This window comes from Rhagoletis pomonella, unplaced genomic scaffold (assembly GCF_013731165.1).
Source record: "Rhagoletis pomonella isolate Grant_MI unplaced genomic scaffold, Rhpom_1.0 Rhpom_scaffold_00002, whole genome shotgun sequence".
NCBI classification, from domain to species: domain Eukaryota; kingdom Metazoa; phylum Arthropoda; class Insecta; order Diptera; family Tephritidae; genus Rhagoletis; species Rhagoletis pomonella.
The window spans coordinates 35,697,342-35,717,489 of record NW_023458556.1 but is presented as its reverse complement, the minus strand read 5'-3'; the positions used below and the strand labels follow the sequence as shown (position 1 = coordinate 35,717,489).

The 20,148-nt window shown below is 34.5% G+C and overlaps 1 protein-coding gene across 3 annotated transcripts in view; it reads left to right on the top strand.

Moving 5' to 3' along the window:
• The window catches only part of LOC118733535 (ubiquitin-conjugating enzyme E2 H), a 39,959-nt gene that overhangs the window by 1,702 nt on the left and 18,109 nt on the right, over positions 1-20,148 (top strand). Inside the window, exon 1 of one of the 3 annotated variants that reach the window (XM_036462957.1) lies at positions 8,582-8,789. The exons of the other annotated variants lie outside the window; for them this stretch is intronic. The gene's annotated coding sequence lies outside the window, so the exon portion shown is untranslated. Of the gene's footprint in view, positions 1-8,581; positions 8,790-20,148 lie in introns of those variants that run through there. 3 annotated transcript variants of the gene reach the window in all.

The following is a 20,148-nucleotide window of genomic DNA, read 5'->3' as shown; positions in this document are numbered from 1 at the left end:
TTAAAGAGTCAAAATTTTTAAAGGGTTTTTTAAGATTTGCATAGCTATTAAATGGCCCTTTATTCAGTAAAAAAAAATTACAACTGTTTGTAGTAGCGATTTAAAGATATTAGTAAACATATTTGCGCTGGCGTGACGTTACAAAAAAAAATAAGTGTATTTTGACTTCTATCACAAAATTGCAAAACTGAGAATTGGGCACGACTATTTGTATAAAAGATTTTGTAGTAATATTGGAATGTTTAAGGTTAATTTTCCAAGTTTTTAAATGTAGAAATCTTTTCTGCTTTATGTTTAATCAGCTGAATTATATGTCGTGACGTTACGTTACTAAAATTGCCATTGAAAAAGTTTTGTTAATATTGCTCTTGAAAAAATTTTTAACGGGAAGAAAACATGCATTTTATGTCGAACGTACTTTTTACTTTGACATCAGCGCCACCAGCGGTTCCATTTTTTGCAAATCTATGTCTTGCTACGTTTCAACGAAACTTTCCTTAAACATGACAACATAAAAATATCGTTCGACATCTCAATGAATTACAGCTTTGAAGAGAAAATTACCTCACTTGAGAGAAATTGTTTTGTCAAAAGTGGACAGATATATTTCAAGGAAACAAACTTTGAAAAACCCTGACGAACGAAAAATAAAAATATTTAAAAATTAAAAAATATACATATATATATATATATATACCGAAATGCACCGAAAAGAAATTCACTTAAATTTAGTTTTAACTAATAGAAATGACCTTGCGGTTTTGAACTATGCAGCACCCGTGTGGTCACCGGGGACTAGTAGGACGCAGTGGATGAAGCTGCAGACTTGCAAAAACATGGTACACAGACAGCGACAGGATGCGTTTTGATGTCGCCGCAACACCACCTACACGACGAGGCCCACACGCTCCCTGTTAGGGAGCATAGCACACCGCTCTGCAAGCAGTTTCTAGTTGGGAGTCACAGACGTGGTTACCCAAACAGACAAATCCTTGCAGAAGAGCCTTCGCCCTGGCACGTCAGGAGGCATCTCTACGAACTGACGGACGAAGTCCAGAGGTTCATCAAACAACCTCTGGACCCGACAGCTTATCGACAGGCCTTGAACGGCATTCACAGAGAAGCAGTCTCGAGCTATGTAGACTCTCGACCTGTGAATGCCGTTCTGGGCACACAACCACCAGACGTGGACGAGACAGAACTTCGTCTGCCTCGGGAGACTCGGACCACAATAGCCCAACTGCGCTCTGGTTACTGCAGCAGGTTGAACTCATACCTGAGCACATTAAACGAGGATGTTCTAAACGAATGCCCGGCATGCGGAGAGTCGCCCCATGACTCACAGCATCTCTTCGCATGCCCACTAAATCCCACTCTACTAACGCCCCTGTCCCTATGGACAGACCCCGTCGAGACTGCACGTTTCCTGGGGCTACCGCTGGTAAAGCTTGACGACAACGATTGAGGGACTAACCGATCTGGGCGGGTTTGTTGTAGCCGCTACAACAACAACAACAACAGCAATCTTCTTCCGTGTTCAAAAGCTTTTTTATTTACCCGAGCGCACTTGTGCACGAGGGTATATTAACTTTGTTCACATAACGGTTGTTTGTTACAGCCAAAACTAATCGAGATAGATATAGACAAATGTATACACAAATGATCAGAATGAGAAGAGAAGTCGATTAGGCCATGTCTGTCTGACCGGCCGTGCACACGATAACTCGAGCAAAAATTGAGATATCTCAATGAAATCCGGTATGAAGGTTTCCCTTTACCCAAGGTAAGTTGGTATTGAAAATGGGCGAAATCGGACTGTAACGACGCCCACTTCCCAGCTAAGAAATCTATTGAAAATCTCTGAAATCGGTCAATAACCACGCCCACCTCCCATATAACGGTAATTTACAGAAACACGAAAATTGCGATAAATCAGTAACTACTGAAGCTAATTGTCGCAAAATCAATAATTACAATAGCACTTAGCGGTTCGATCGATTGCTAATTTTTTTTTATTTTTTTTCTTTTTTATTTGATGTATATATTTCATTTTACTTATTTTACAATCGCAAAGATTGTTGATGTGTGTAATTTTTCGTTAAATAAAAGCTCAAATTGATGAATTGCAATCAACGATGGTATATGTTTTCTCAAAATATTAATTTCACTTCAATTTGTAATATTTTATTCCAAATAAATCTGCGGTTATCAAAAATTTACTGCTGTCAAAAAATATTTCATTTCACACAGCAGATTGGCAAAACTGTCTCACCATAGTAAAAATATTATTCAACAGCTTTCCCCATAGAACTTTGTTACCGATTCACACACGCCCTTAATTATATTTTATTTTCTTTTATGTTATTTCACATTATTTATTTTACTAATCTAAATTTTTAATTGTTTAGTTTTATTGAAAAAGTCAACAACAACTAACTAAAAACAAAACTAAAAAAATATAGAAGTTATAAATGAATGAATAAAAAAAAATTTAAGGATAATTCTACTGCCCATGGAGCTCGAACTCACGACCTCGCGGCTGGTTAACCCAGGTTAATCGGGACCAACGTTGCCGTCTGTCTATGCTTCAAGTCTCTCTGACTTACTTAGTCTCTTTAGGGGGTTTTTTAATTAATATTGTTTGCCTTTTAAGTAAACCTTTTATTCTTAGAAAATTAATTTTTAGCTTTTCATGAACCTTGTTAAAAATTCGAAAATATGCATGATGCCATCTATAAAAGCAAATCTCGATGCTAGAAAAACACAAAGCTGTATTTTAGTCAGAGACCGAAAACCAAAGGTATGATCGAAACTAAATGCCGTTCTCGTAGTTTTGTTCCCGAGAATGAATAAAATCTTAGGGAATGTTTTCACTTAAAAGATAGTTAGAACAATACTTTCGATAACGTTCTCAACCGGAATTATATAAGAACAAAATACTGTGGAACGTTCCCAAAGAGAGTGGAACGTTCCAAAAGAGAACAAAATGCGAACAATACTTTCGGAAACATATCAAAGAGAACAAATTGGGAATAATAGTCTCCGGAACGTTCTGGCTAAGAACAAAACGGGAACAAAATTCTAAGGAACTTTCTCGAAGAAGAACCATTTGGGACCTAAGGGCTCACGAACTTTCTGGCAGAGAACGAATGGGAACAAATCTTCTATGAACTATTCGCGATGAATGGAAGCGATAACACAATTTTTCTCATATCGTTCCATTAGTTTCAAATGTTTGGATATTAAAATTAATCGAAAAAAGAACTGAAAGATAAGCATGCAAATAAAATCAACGAAAGACTTATGATACGAACTTTTCTTGCACAGAAATAAAAAAATTGTTCCATAAATGGACAAAGCCAGCCTCCTAATGATAAACGATCTGAAATTTGAAATGATCAAGCTTCCCTCTAGCTTAGAATTAAAAATCATGGTTCTCGCTGAAGCGGTTTTTAATCCCAACACGCAGACGCCCCTCTCATTTTAATGTTAAGTTCTGAATACTTTTTGTTCTCTAGCAGAACGTTCCCCGGACCTTTGTTCATATTGGATCCTGCATGAAAACGCTCTCGATACTTTCGTTCTCACTCTGCTCTTCTTGAGAACGTTCCCAAAACTGTTGTTGGCATTATGTTTTTAAAGGAAACGCTCGCGAACCTTCTGTTCTCATTTTGCTCCCGTTCAAACTGCTCTTAATACTTTTTTTCCCGTTGAGTTATTTTGTGGGAACGTTCTTGACATTACATTTTGTTCTCATGCAGAACTAAACAGAACCGGAACGCGTTGTAGGTCCCTGATTTTAATGCATGATACCTATATATGTATTTAAGAAAATAGCAATACGTATATTAGAAGCGTAAAAAAGTTAAATTTCGCAGGCCCGTGCTGTTTGGGACTTGTCTCCTCTTCTATGACTACATATGTATATTGGACTGCATTTTTAACTGCTCTTGCTTTTACAACAAAATAAATATTTTCAAAAAAATTCTTAGCTAGCGATATTTAGGGTTTCCCTGCAGTGTTTATAAGGATTGAAAATGCTTTAACACTATTCCTTAAAAATACAAAGCATGTAAATACAGACAACGCATTTTCCGAGTATGAGAATGATTTATGTTCTGGGATCCCTCGGGATCCCGCGCTGAGTTGTGGAATAAGTTGTTTTGTTGAAGAAGTGTTGTGTTGTTGTGGATTGAAATTATAAAAAGTTTTAGTTCATTTAAATTAAATTAATGTGGTTAGCAGTGCACGATACCATTCCACAAGGCCTGTTTCCGACCAATATAAAATTAACAAGTAAGAAAGTCTAAGTTCGGGTGGAGCCGAACATTAAATACCCGGCGCAAGTATTAAACATATGTTTTTTCACCTTTCCGAAAGCTACCGCTAGATGTTAAGCCGGGGTGTATCAATTTTGAGTAAATTAGCGTCCTTAAATTTCGAAATATTGAAGTTTCAAGCAGTTCTGAAATTTACCGTTATATGAAAAGCGGCCTCAATTTTAGTCCGATTTCAATAATTTTCAACGTTTTGCTTTTATGTGGCAAGCACAATAACCATACCGAGTTTGGTACAAATTGGTAGAACGGTTACCGAGATACATATATGTGATCATAAGTGGGCGGTGCCACGCCCATTTTCCAAAATTTTATCATAAACGTATTTCTTGGTAAAATAAATTAGCTTTAATATTTACTGATTTATCGAGGATTTCGTATTTTTCTAAATTACCGTTATATGGGATGTGGGCGTGGTTATTGTCCGATTTTAAAAATTTTCGGCCATTTGGTATCCTGTACCAAGGCCAATAACTGTGCCAAGTTTGGAAGAAATAGGTGCAGCGGTTGCCAAGATATACACATGAAACCATAGGTGGGCGTGGCTACGCCCATTTTCCAAAAATTTCCAATATTCTTATTTTTCGTCTAAAAATTGTTGTAAATAATAATTTTGAGTGAATTATCTTCAGTAGTTACTAAAATATCGCTGTTTTCGTATTTCTGGAAATTACCGTTATATGGGAAGTGGGCGTGGTTACAGTCCGATTTCGCCCATTTTCAATACCATATTATTTTTATATATTTCGTTGAGATATCTCAATTTTTGCTCGAGTTATCGTGTACGCGGACGGACGGACAGCCGGACAGACAGACATGGCTTAATCGATTTCGCTATTCATTCTGAGCATTTATGTATACATTTGTCTATATCTATCTCGATTCGTTTTGGCTGTTACAAACAACCGTTATGTGAACAAAATTAATATACCCTTGTGCACAAGTGCGCTCGGGTATAAAAAAATAAAGGATTTTTTTTTCATAGCGGTCGCCCCTTGGCAGGCAATGTCAAATCCCTGAGTGTATTTCTGCCATGAAAAACAGCTTGTCATAAAAATACAACCGCCTTTCGGAGTCGGCGTAAAACTATCTATAGGTTCCTCCCCTTTGTGTGACAACATCAAAGCGCACGCCACAAATTGTGTTACACAAACAAAATACATGGGGAACACCGAGTTACCGCGTATCAATCTTCCGTGTGAAGACCCATAATATATAGGATGCATGTAACCTGCCTATGTATCGGTGTTTAGCAGGACAACGTGTGCCCGGGCTTACTAGTGTGTTTATAAATTTATAAAACACCCCGTTAGCATTTGGCCTAGGCATTCGCTGGAACTTGCGAACTTTGGCAACCCTGCAGGACCAGCTGCTTCATTGTTTATGGCAGCGATTCTGCGCTCAAACCTGTTCTCTCTTCCAGTGGCATTCGTGTTTACATTTTTGACGAGTGCATATACATATGTACATAAATATGCAAACATAAGTACCTATATAATATGTAGATACATAAGGGTGATCCAAAAAAAGTAAAGCCAGAATTGTAATCCTCTCACTACCTAGGATTGTTGTATATCGAAAAAAAGTATACCCCTATTTTTTTTGTTTTGAAATCAAAAAATATTTAGAGGTTGCTCAAAGCTTTCTTTGTATTTTTATATGAGAAAAAAAACAACTTTTCGGAGAAATGGTATAGAATTCTTGAAAATCAATATTTTTCGATCGGAAAACTCTGGTTCTCTTCATGAGACCTTCAACAATAATACCCAATTGTTTATTTAACCATTTTTTAATACTAGCGATTTTTGCATTTTTCGGGGTTTTTGTGGGTTTTTGGCGGACCTATAAACTATAGTTGCGATAAAAAATAGTTAAATAAACAATTGGGTATTATTATTGGGAATCTCCTGCAGAGAAGCAAAGTTTTCGGATAGAAAAACATTGATTTTTAAGAATTCTATACCATTTCTTCGAAATGTTGTTTTTCGGCCCCTAACTATTTTTTGATTTCAAAATAAAAAATATGGGTATACTTTTTTTCTGTATAGAACAATCCTAGGGGTGAGAGAATAAAAATTCCGACTTTACTTTTTCACATGCATTTTTGGACCACCCTAATAATATACATATGTATGTATTTTATGTCAATACTTGCATATCCCCAATTCCATCTCCAGCTGCAGCTGTGCTGTAAAGTCTATGTTTGGAGCATAATGTGTTTTTGTTTTATATCTGCACGCATATACAAACTAGTATATACATATATATATATATATATATATACATATATACTTTATATTGTTTTTTTTTGCTTTTCTGGTTTTACTTTTTTCAACTTTACAAGATTGTCCTTGGCTATTTGCTTTTCCGTCATTTCCCCAGGTTCCAATCTGTTGTTGCTGTTTTGTTGCTGCTTACATTTGGTTGGCTTTTCACACACGCATTTATAAAACCCATTATACATGTATATATACATGTATGGATGAGACATACATAGGTCCCGCATATAGAAATACTTACGTACCCAGTTGGAAACTTATAGATGGAAAGTATACGCTTCTTTCTCGCTTACCTCAGAACTCCACGATGTTACCACTAGCACACTTTCACGGCATCAGTGTTTTCCCGTTACTTAGGGCCATCAATAGGGCTGTACAGGATATTGTGCGAATGGTCTTGAATTTGCATTTGTATTTGCATTTGCAAATTTTATGTTTGCTACTATGGCCACCGTTTGCATTTTATTATTGTGAATAACATATGCACAAGATCCTGAACAGCTCAAATGACTTTTTCAAACAAGTGAGATGGCTTTCAAATATTTTTTGTTTTACGAAAGCTTTAGGCTTCTCCCTAAAACGACAACAATCAGCCTCGTTTCGAGTGACTTAAATTTCGAATTGACTAGTGTATCAAGGCGCTCAATTTTGTCTAATTTACGACCCACGCAATGTTGTTGAATATCTTCTCTGATGGCTTTGTCATCAATGAGCAAATTTCCAACAGCATTAATATGTACATATGTATTTAAGTGCTAATTATACATGGTAGACAGTGTCTTCATTCAATACTTAATAGTAAAATAAGTTCAAGTTTGAAGTAGCTAGGACTTACCGTTTATTTTTGGCAAATTTTTATGTTGAGGGTTTCGTAAATTTTTTTTTCTATATAAACAAGTCGTCGAACATACTTTATGAAAGAAAATGACTGACACCGCCAACAAAAAAATTCAAAAAAAAACAACGGTAAGTCCTAGCTACTTCAAACTTGTACTGATTAGATATACATACTAGAATTTAATAGCTCCAAGGTTGGTTTTTTATTTGCTATATTTAATTTAATTATTATTATTATCATTATTTTTCTTTTGTGACCGATTTTGATATTGGACAGAAAGAAAAAAAGAATCCTTTTATTTAACATTTTGCATTTTTACGATGTTGAAAATGTTTTTCATAGTAAATTTTTTTATAGAAATATAGCTCATTATGCAAGAAAAACCAAGTAAGTCAAAATTAGACAAAATTTGATTTCAAACTTTTCTTAACCAGATTTTTTTATATATAACGCCTTTTTATATTTCAAGAAAATCACCAACAGCGAAAAAAAATACAAAAAACAACAGGATTATTTAGCAACTTTAACTAAAATTTATTAGGCTGTAAAACTTGCTGAATTTCCCCTAATTTTTAGAAAGCCAAATTTCATGTAAGCCAAATTTTATAAAAATTCTGATTAAAAAGCTGAAATTTTTGATAATATTTGATTTTTTTTTTAATTATATATGTATATTTTTATAAAAAAAAATAACTAAAATTTTAGTTTGAAAGAACAAACAATAATTGTCTCCTCGAATAGACGTTTTTTATTCGATTATCATTTTATTACTTACAACGTTATTCGCGGCGATCTTTCAATTGTCTATGTAAAGCTGTTTTCGGAGGGTTTTAGACAGGTGTTATGGTCATACAAAATCTTTATAAAAGTGTTCTCTAATTCGCGCCTTGGCAGGCCATTGCAAGCCTCTGACAGCATTTCTGTCAAGAATAAGTTTCTCTTAAAAACTATTTACAAACATATGAGAGCCAAAAATTTTATTTTTGTTTTCGATTCACTTTTACCTACTGGGTATGTACTGACGTCCGTGTGGACATCATACACACTACACACATAATCACAAACGAAGGGGGGTTTGGGCATACACAAACATTTAGTTGCTCAGTATTGTACAGCAAAGTTTAGTTCAGTGTTTACTGTGCATTGCAAGCGAGTCGAGGTGACTGCTGAGTTTCCGAGTCAGCGGATTCAGTCCAGTTTGTGTGCTCGAATTTTCAGTATCCACAGAATTAAAATAAATTGTCATTTCTCTCTCGCCTTGCTGAGTTGCAAAAAACGGACAAGTGCGAAGAAAGAAGTCGAAACGCTAGAAATTAAAAATAAAGTATTGATGAGGTAAAAAAAAGTAAATTGTTTTGTTATACGTTCAAAATTATAGAAAAAATTATCGAATTATCCATTAATATTTGTGTGCGAAATTGCATTTTAAATTGCTGGGAATTGGATTTTGTGAAAATTGGTTTGATTTCTGCTGACGTTTGCCTTGCTGTTGTTATTTTGTTTCATAAGTAAGCAAGTGAGCAACCTGAGTGAGTGTTGCCTCACATTGTATTTGTGCATTTGTGTGTTAATACATATGTTTCTATATAAAATTTGTACATTTTAGTACATACATATGTATATACGTTTGTACATATATACATAGTACTGATGTTTGATAATCCTCTTGCTTCGCTTGACATGTCTATCGACATAAGTATAATACATTCAGGTATATACAGGTATATGTATATATGTATATTCATATGTACATACATATATTCATACCTGCCTGTACTTGAGGCAGCTCTATTTGCCTATTGTTGTTTGTTTTCTTTTCGCTATAAGTGCTGTGCTACAGTGTTATCTTCAAATGTATAGATATTTTTAAATTAATATTCAATAAGTGCCCATATTTCTATAAATATTTGTTTTTGACACTTTGTTTCGTCTTCGCCATGTTCGTGGAGCTTCATATGCTCCCTTTTAAGGCATTATTTGTGTCGTATGTATTTTAGGCCAATGTCATCGTTAAATTTGAAGAATTGTTTAATTGCTTTGTTATAAGCAGCTGCAATGAAAACAATGGTGGCAAAAACAATAACAAAAATAAGCAAAAACATAAAGAACAAAATGGTGAAAAGAAAAAAACCAAAAGGCAAAAACCATAAACACGACAGCAAAGGCAAAAAGCAAAACAAAAACCCGACGGACCCATCGAATATACTGAAAACAGAGTTGCCAACTTCGTTTTACTAAGAAATGGGACTGATGGTTATTGGTTTATGATATTTTTTTAAGTGAAACTTCTTTAAAGGCGGTTGGTTGGTTGGGAGTAAATTGGCGAAATCACCGAAAATGGTTGGGACGGAAACAGGCCTCGAATCGTCACATACGATATCGTACTACTCGTCACGTAAAAACACATTTTTCGGATAATGACATACGTGAACGTACTCTTTGTCCCATTCAACTTTCAACTTTCTTTCGTATCGCTTTCGATCCGTGAACGGATGTCACGATTCCAGCCCAGGTGCTTCGTGAATGTACGGTTGCCAGACGTACTGATTTTATGTATTTATTTATCGAGTCTATGAGCATACAAAAGTTCCTTACAGACTAGTGAACAAAATTCAGCTTAATTGATAATTAAAGAAATAAAATTTATAAAATTTATTTATTTAAAGTTTTATCAGTACAGTACTGATTTTTCAACTCTTGTACTGATTTTATTCATTTCTTTAATCAGTACGCTAATGTGTATAATACTAGATTTTGTTATCGATGTAATAATCGATATAACAATCGATATTGTTATAGATACATTCATCGATATAATATTACATATTGTTATCGATAAATACATCGATTTTGGCATAAACTTAAGCTTATAACATTATTAACTTGCCTGTCGTTTTATTCACAATTTCAAACCAATGAAAAACATATCGACGTATATTGATTAGGAGACAAACTAGATATGTAACGTAAGTTTCACTTTTCCAGTGTGGCCCAGGCGAACTTACTTTTTAACTGACTTCCAAACAAGGAGGATGTTATCAGTTCCTCTGAATATATATTTTTTTATGTATGTTACCACATAACTTTGGACCACGTCAATCGATTTCGACAATTCTTTTTGCATCGGAAAGGTAGTGTCGAACGTGGTCACATACTAATCTGGTTTTGATCCGATCATTGGATCATGAAATATATATATATATTTTTTTTTTTATATGAGAATTGAAGTCGGTTTTTTCTTTTTGTTTAAAAATTACTTGTTTTTGTATAAAGTCCTCCTCAGCCATCATAGTCAGTTTCTTTGAAATTCTACTATAACGATTATTAGAAATTAGCGTCCGGTTTTGCAAGTGATGACCTGTATTTGAAAGTAAACGGCCATCTCGGGTATGTTTCTCGCTTCTTCACAAGCCGGAGCCTTATTTTTCCCTCTACAAAATCGACAGAAACCCTTCAACCATCTGGACGAAAGAGGTCAGATACAGCTTAAAATTCACGTCGACGGTATACCCATGCTGTTGGCTAACAATCTGAAAATTGTTGGCGTCACCTCTCATAGTCTGCTCTCTTCCTTAGCGCACACTATCGCTACCAATAAAGTATAAAACCGCAACAAAGACATGTTGCTGTTGTTGTAGGGGTTACAAAAACCACGCCCAGATCGGCTAGTCCCTCAATTGTGGTCGTCAAGCTCAACTAATGAGAGACCCAAGAAGCTTGTAACTTCTGTAGGGTCCGCCCATAGGAACAGAGGCGTTAAGTGGGGTTTTGTGGGCATGCGAAGAGATGTTTCGAGTCGTAGGGTGTCTCTCCTCATGGCGGGCAATCGTTGGGCACATCCGCATCTGATCTGCTCAGGTACGAGTTTAACCTACTCCAGTAGCCAGAGCGAAGTTGGGCTATTGTGTGCCCAAAACGGCATTCACAGATCGGAAGTCTACGTAACTTGAGACCGACTCCCTGCGAATGTCTTTCAAGGCATGTGGATATCGATGGCTGAGTGGAAGATCGACCCATCTCGGCAGCCAGTTCGAAAACGCTCTATCTCAAAAAACTTTTCAAGAACGCCCTATTTCAGAATTTAATTGAAAAACACCTTATCTCCAAATTCGTTTCAAAAACGCCCTATCTCAGCTGCCGATTCAAAAATGCCCTATATCAGCATATTTTCAATACATTTTGAAGTGAGATAGGGCGTTTTTGAACCGAATTTTGAGATAAGGTGTTTTTCAATTAAATTCTGAAATAGGGCGTTCTTGAAAAGTTTTTTGAGATAGGGCGTTTTCGAACTGGTTGCGGAGATAGGTCGATCGGAAGATCGATAATTCGCCGGGTCCAGAGGTTCATAAAGTAGTATGATTTGGGTACCGCAGACTTAATTCTTACTACAGACTACCCCAAAATACCCAACACATGTGTGACTTATAAATATACCCCACACAACGCCAACAATTTTTTCACCTGTCCCAATAAAACCACCCAGCTAACAGGCTTCTCTTTATCTTTATCTTTATTTGAGCTTGACGACAACAATTATTAGACCAGCCGATTTAGGCAAATGTTGGCCGTAGTTCCGTTACAAAAACAATAAACAATATTTTATCCAATTTCGGTCTTGGTCTTAAAGCATAAACAGACGGCAGCGTTGATCCGGGTCAATTGGGGAATTAACTGCAGTTGATCCTAGTTAAGTCCGCGCTAATCCGGAGCAACGCTGCCGTCTGTTTAAGCTTTTAGACTGACTATCTACTGCGAAGGTTAGTTATAAGAGATAATAATAATAATAGATTGGCGCTTAAACAATATGTAAGGGTTTGGCCGAGCTTCTCCTCTGATTTGTGGTGCGCGCCTTGATGTTGTCACATAAAGGGGCGGGGACCTGTGGTTTTACGCCGACTGCGATCGGCGGTTGTATTTTTATAAGAAGCTGTTTTTCATGGCAGAAATCCACTCGGAGGTTTGCCATTGCCCGCCGAGGGTCGACCGCTATTAAAGAAAACTTTTTTATGTTTATAAGTTATAAGATCCTATATATTCACCAGCATTGCTGCTGCGTTAAAAGCATGGTTCTAGGCTGAAAAACTACAGCCACAATTCAAAAATTGGGAACTCATGAAATAAAAAAGTAGACATGGCAACACTAAAAGCTAATCAAATGCAAAGTAAAGTCAGTGAGTACAGATTCTGATTGTGTTTGTGTAATGTTGCACATATTTCATGTTCTCATGTTGATATGCCCGCCCCCCACTGACTAGTAAGGAGGTTAAGCACTAATGGCTCTTAAAAGCTACATGTAAGATAAAATCAACGATAAAAGCCAATAAATAAAACTTTTTTTTTTGAAGCTAAACACCAAAGAACAAAAATAAAGAAAATAGAAAACAAAACACTAATGGCGGTTTTCTCAAGTAGCTTTTAAAATTTATCTGCCCGTTAAATACATTTTTTTAAAACAAAATTTGTGTTTAAAGGGCAGATAAATTTTAAAAGCTACTGGAAAAACCGACCATAAGTAGTTCCATATATACATACATATGTAGGTATGAATGTAGTCACAAATGGACACAAACAAAACAGTGGATACTCTCACGCTTAGCGAGTGGAGAAACTACTTTGTAAATATGTATGTACTTATGGATATAAAAAGAGAGCACGCGTTGGAGAACTCAGATACTTACGGAACAGCTGAGTGTGCGATTAGCAGAAAGAAAAATGAAAAAAGCTAAAATATGAAAATAAACCAGAAAAATAGAAAAAATTATAATGAGAAAACATAAAAATTTAAATTGCGTTATAAAATAATTACAAGCAAAGTAAAAAGCTAATTTTTACTATTCAAATGGCAGTCGTGCGCGTTTCCCCTCTGCCGTACACTTAAATTCAGTTGATTTGCATTTCGAACCCGTATGTGTATATGTATGTACATACCTCCCGCACTTCATTTGCACTATTCACATTGTTAATTCCGCGGTCGCTTGATTTTCTAGTTGCAAAGCTTGTGTGGGCGCGTGGAACGGTAGGTCTGACCATTCAACCGTATGGAACGTGCCTTATTTAATTTTTCAATTAAATTATTCAATTACTTTTAAGATTGCTTGAACTTCTCACCCGACATAAGCCTTTTATTAGCAAAGTTTTCAAGAGTTCATATAAATTTATGTATATCTACAAGTACAAACATATGTATGAATGTTTGTATATTAGGGTGGGTCCAAAAATACATGTGAAAAAGTAAAGTCGGAATTTGTATGCTCTAATCCCCTAAGATTGTTCTATAGCGAAAAAAATTATACCCTTATCTTTTTATTTTGAAATCAAAAAATATTTAGAGGTCGCTCAAAGCGCCCAAAGTTTTCCATGTATTTTATATGGGGAAAAAACAACTTTTTGTAGCAATGGTATAGAATAGTTAAAAATCAATACTTTTCTACCAGAAAACTCTGTTTATTTGTAGGAAATTTCCAGCAATAATACCCAATTTCTTATTTAACAAATTTTTTCCTCGCAACTATAGTTTACAAGTCCGCCAAAAACCCCGAAAAATGCAATGGGCGGACCAATAAAAAATCGTTAGTATTAAAAAATGGTAAAATAAACAATTGGGTAATATTACTAAAAGTCTCCTGAAAAGAACTAGAGTTTTGCTATCGAAAAATATAGATCTTCAAGAGTTCTATACCATTTCTACGAAACATTTTATTTTTCCCATATACATACAAATAAATGGAAAACTTTGAGCGCTTTGAGCGACCTCTAAATAGGGTTTGATTTCAAAATAAAAAAATAAGGTTATACTATTTTTCGATACAGAACAATCCCAGGAAGTGAGAGCATTACAATTCCGACTTTACTGTTTTTGGACCAACCTAATGTATATACAAGTTTTTGCAAAGATGGAAAAAATCGAATACGAAAATTGTTTAAAGTTCTGTGAGATATATACTTAGGTACATTCCATGCATACAATTGTGTGTATGTATGTAATTTTGGGTATACATCTGTGCACAGATCTGTTTAAGTTTGCATTGTTTGTAGCTGCCTGCAAAGTCTTCGGCCTTTGGCTTGGTCACTTTGGTTCTTTGTTCCCTGCTCCTTTATATGCTTTCACCCTTCGTCCCTGTACCCAATGCATAGTTTCAAAGTGTATCTCCAGCTGTTTAGCGCCTACATACATGTGTACATATATGTATGTACTTGCCTACATATATTTTGTATGTAGTAAGATGTACATATGTATGTACATTAGGGTGCTCCAAAAAAAGTTATGTCCGAATTTTAATGCTCGCACCCCCTAGGATGGTTCTATACCGAAAAAATTAAACCCTTATTTTTTTATTTTGACATCAAAAAGTATTTAGATGCCACTCAAAGCGCTCAAAGTTTTCCATTTATATGAAAAAAAAATAATAATAATTTCGTAGAAATAGTATAGAATCCTTGAAAATCAATACATATTTCTCGATCGGAAAACTCTGTTTCTCTTCCGGAGGTTGTAATAATACCCAATTGGTTATTTAGCCACTTTTTGATATTAACTATTTTTTATAGGTCCTCAAAAAATCCCAAAAAAAATGCAATGGGGGACTCATAAAAAATCGTAAGTATTAATAAAATGGTAAAATAAACAATTGGGTGTTAATATTGGAAGTCTCCTGAAGAGAAACAGAGTTTTCCGATCGAAAAATATTGATTTTCAAGAATTCTATACCTCTACGATAAACACTTTTTTGCCATATAAAATACATGGAAAACTTTGAGCACTTTGAGCACTTTGAGCGCTTAGAGCGACCTCTAAATGTTTTTTTGATTTCAAAATAAAAAACAGAGCGTTAAAATTAGGGCCTTACTTTTTTTATATGCATTTTGTACCACCCTAATGTAGTACATACATGTATATGTTTTGGTTTTGTTTGCCATTTTCCATATTTTTATTTGCTTATTTTGCATTTATTGTTGTTTTTGCTTTTGTTTGTATCTACGCCTTGTCAGCGGTGTGTGCGATGTTGCAAATAAAAATGGGTAAGTTCAATCACTTTGGCCCACTCCGTTGTCCGAACAAAAAGCACATACTATGTATGTATGTACATTAGACCGTACCAGAAAAAAGTTCGCCGTGTACCCTGAATCTTGAGTTATGCAAGGCAATTTCGCCAAAAAAATTATTTTCTGAAGGTAGGGGTCAAATTTTGTTTGTGTCCCGTTCTAGTACTTACCCAAAAGGTCTCAGTTCCTATCACCCTAATATCAGTAAAGTAAAGCTCACAAAAAATCATTAAACTTGTGCTTAAGAAGTACATATGTATTTTGGTTCTTCCAGCAGAACTGTTTAAAAAAAATTTGTTGCCGAATGTTTTCGAAATTGCCTTGCAAAAATACTTTCGACTCAGAGGGTAGGGCTAACTTTTTTTCGTTTCGGATAGGTCTAATGTATTTACACGCATAGGTACGTTACTCGCATATGAAGCCAGACATATAATGTGTGTGTGCGCGTGTTTGTTGGTAATCAAGTTGAATGTCCAGTGGCGTTGCACTCTGCTGGATCTAACTTTGCTTCCGCTCAAAGATTTTCTAGTCTGCTTGTAAGAAGTGTTCGTTTATAGTATTTCATGCTAAGGATTTTCGTCGTCGAGAGAAAGCCCTAACTCATTTTCTTTAAAATTTCAGCGCTGTACAAAAGTCCTGATATGTAGAATTTAAAAATTTCGAAAGCACTTAGGTACAAGTAGTACCACAGGTGGTTAACAAATCCCACACGTGGGTTGCTCTCTGCCTGCTTAAGATAGTCAAACAGAGTCGGTGAAGCTTTGTGTATCCTACTGAATTAAATATTGATGTCACAGCCAGTGTTGCCAGGATGACGATTTGGTCGTCGTTTGACGATTTCGACAAGCAAATTACGATTTTTTCATTGTGTGCAGTTCTTATTGCCAGTTGTTTTAGTGGCGTTTTTCGATTTTTTTTACTTTTCCAGATAATTATTGGGGTTTTCACCCTGTAACGCAAAGTTGTTAACCCAAACTTAAAGATTTTTTATATATGAATTCTAAAAGAAGATACCAAACCTTTATTTTGAGTTCTACGATTTTTGGGAAATATTTTCTCCACCATTTCTATGCAATGACTAAAAAAATTTCAATACAAAGGAAAAGGAATTATGGACATCCACTTTTAAAAAGTTAGATACAAAAATCGATTATACCCCGCTCCCCCCCCCCCCCCCCCCCCCCACACAAGGGTTAAAGAAATATTTTTAGCAGGAAATTTTTTTATCACCTTAGTACATTAGATAATATGTATGTTATTTATCTAAATGCAATTAAACATGTTGCTGTTATAGGTAATGTGAATTGTAGTAATTCGTAAAAGGTTTTTATATTAATTTTTTTTTCGTATAAGAATCAGCTGCCAAAATTTTTCCGGACACTTTATTTTAATATTTTGTGTGTTGACGATTTTTCAATTCAAAGGACGATTTTCGAGAACCATTTTGACGGATTCTATGTTCAACAACCTGGCAACACTGGTCACAACTCAAACAGGGGATTTTTCAGGAGGAGGCGTTTGAAGTTTTCAATCCATGTTGCTTAAAAATGCAGGAAATAAAGATGTACAGTGACTCAAACAAGTGTTAGGGTGTTTTTATTTTAATATCTAAATTTTTTTCAAAATTTCTTATGATTGGAAATGCGTAAGACCGTTTGCGAAGGAAATGCAAAAACTTTTGAAACTTTTATTTATATGGCTTTGGTAATGGCATGAAGCATATTTTTATAAAAAAAAAACCACAGAAATATTCTAACTTACGAAACATTATGTATTTTAAAACAAACAATCAACATGTGAACGATTGTTTGAGTCAATTTACCCACGTACATGCTGGAATTAGTGACTTTACGACCGAGTACATATGAGTATAGTTTTTGCATCGTGATATTAGCGTACACACATACATACATACATATAGTAAGTACATCTGGTAAATATGTATAATTCTGTTTCTATGGTAAGCCTATTTATTTAACCGCGTTATAAGTGGCTTTATTCATAAGCAAGTAGCATTATTCAATAGGGTGGTCCAAAAATATTTTTCACAGTTTTATGAATTTTATTTTTTTTTGCTCAACAGAAATTATTATATTTTGATTTTTATTTTTTCCATCACAAACATTGATTATTTAATGATTTGTATTTTATGTAATGATGTTGATTTTTTTAGTAAAATTATAAAAAATTATGATTATTTCCATCACTTTTTATAACGATTTAGTAAGGGTTAGAGACATGTGCCACTGTAATGTTTTTTTTCAGTTTTGAGTTGTGTAATTGCACTGGATCAAAAATTTTAATTTGGTTTTTGTTGTCCAGAGGCCACCACCGCATATACATCACTTCCGATAGGGCTTATAGTTTCTGACAAATTAATTAATCTTTCCAGCTTTTTTTATTTTTTCATTAAAAATCAAACTTTAACAGAAGAAAAATTTAAAAAATATCAGGTTCTGTGCGAAATTTTTGCATTTATACTAAAGCCTGTTGTTACAAAAAAAAATCAAGCCACTGATGAAGAAAATCGATGGATAAATACGAAGTAATGAGTGGTCAAATGAAAATGCGCAAGATTTTTTGTATGAAAAATGAGCAGAAAAGAAGGTTACTCATACACCACGTACACCCGATTAACACGCTTTACTGCTCGTATTTCATACAAAAAATCTTTTCGGATTTTCATTTGACCACACATTATTTCGTATATATCCATAGATTTTCTTCATTAGAAACTTGATTTTTTTTGTAAGGGAACAGGCTTTAGTGCAAATGCAAAAATTTGGCAAAGAACCTGTAATTTTTTTAATTTTTCTTCTGGCATTCGATGGATAAATATGTCACGAAAATGATCCCAAAAGCATAAACAGACGGCAGCGTTGATCCGGAATTAACTGCAGTTGATCCGGATTAAGTCCGAGTTAGTCCGGATCAACGCTGCCGTCTGTTTAAACTTTAAAATGTAATTAGCATGGAACGGATTTTATGGATTTAGCTTTCCCTGATTCCATACATATTCATTTGATGTTGGCTTTTTTTTGCCTTTTCTACATAAAAAAAAAAAAAGTTTCAAACGTTTCACATTTAAATTGGGCGCCACTTGTATCAACTCACGTCGAGCCCACGTGTAATACATTTAAGGCTTTTCTTCGCGAAAATCCAATGAAAATGCTGGCAGAAAACTTCAAAATGCATTTTGTGGTTCAATGTTACTGCAACTATAGAGATTAAAGTTTTGTGAGTTAAAAACTCGAAAGGAGAAAATAGTCAAAGATTCAAAGTACAAATTTTTCATATAATGAAACTAGTTCATAGTTTTTCTCTTTTTCCTTGTAATATAAACATTTCTAAAATGAATGTATTTCTTGATTATTTTTCGGGTTTCGTCTTCTTTTAGTGCCTTCTTTTGCCCTTTTTGCAATTTCTAGTGCCTTTTTCTGCCTTTCGCTATTTCATTTTCCCTTTGTAATAGGTTTTTAGGTTCTAAAAATCCGTTCCCTGGTAATTAGCCTTTTTTTCTCATATAAATGCCTAATTATGATTAAGTTCCGTGTTTTCTTTCATTTCAAATCATTTTGGCCGGTTTCACTATGCAAATACTCCTCTGTGCGTTGGCGAAAAGTTTTGCATAGTTTCTTATACATTATAATTTCTAAATAATCTTGTGAAAAAGATATTATGTTTGAAAATTAAACTGAGCAAAAAAACTTTTTAACAAAACTTGTTTTAAAATTTCTCGTTCGATATAATTTATTTAACCTAAATTTTACTTATCACCTAGGAGGGAGGGATCCTAGGAGGTGAGAGCATTAACATTTTTTTTTGAACCCCCCTATGCATGTACACACATACATGTATGGAAAACTTCAAAGTCCCGGCGGTACCACTAAACGCTAACCGATTTCGAAATACCAAATGCGGGTTGCTTTTTTCTCATTTTCTATAATTCTTGTGGGTGGCAGCAGGAAAATTCCAATCACTTGATTTTCTTGTTTATTTTTGGAACACCTTAATATAAACATAGTATGTATATACTTTAATAGCAATAAGATAATGTCATTCAACAATTATAGTGATTCATTATAGTATGTGCATGGTAGGGGGCTTACGATTTCAATTAATATTTCGTCATATGTATCATTAGCTCATCGTTACAACTGCGCATTTGTTCATGAAAACAAAGAAATGGTATTGAGTTGTAACTTCTTTGTTTGTGTTGTTAATTAAATAAGTATATATGTATATACATATCTATGTATATGTGTGTATGTATACAAATATGTATGCATATGTGTAAGTATGTAGAATTGTTGAGCACATTTTAAATACATACATTGTTGTGGGTGTTCACATTTGCCCTTTATCGAGTTAGTTGTTGTAAAATTACTATTCTCTAGTGTATTTTATTGTTAATGTAAACTAAATACAAAATAGAATCACAATGCCCGAATATTCGAAAATCATGTAGGTGTAAAGACAAAGACCCGCATTTACATATATACTTATGTACATGCATGCAGAATTTATTTTATCTATGATAGCTGGTGACTTTTTGTTACTTTAAGCAATTTTTCACTAAAGTTTTAATAAAATTAAATAATAGAAACGTCGTATCTTTTATGTTTTGGCTACATTTGTTTTGTTTTTTTTT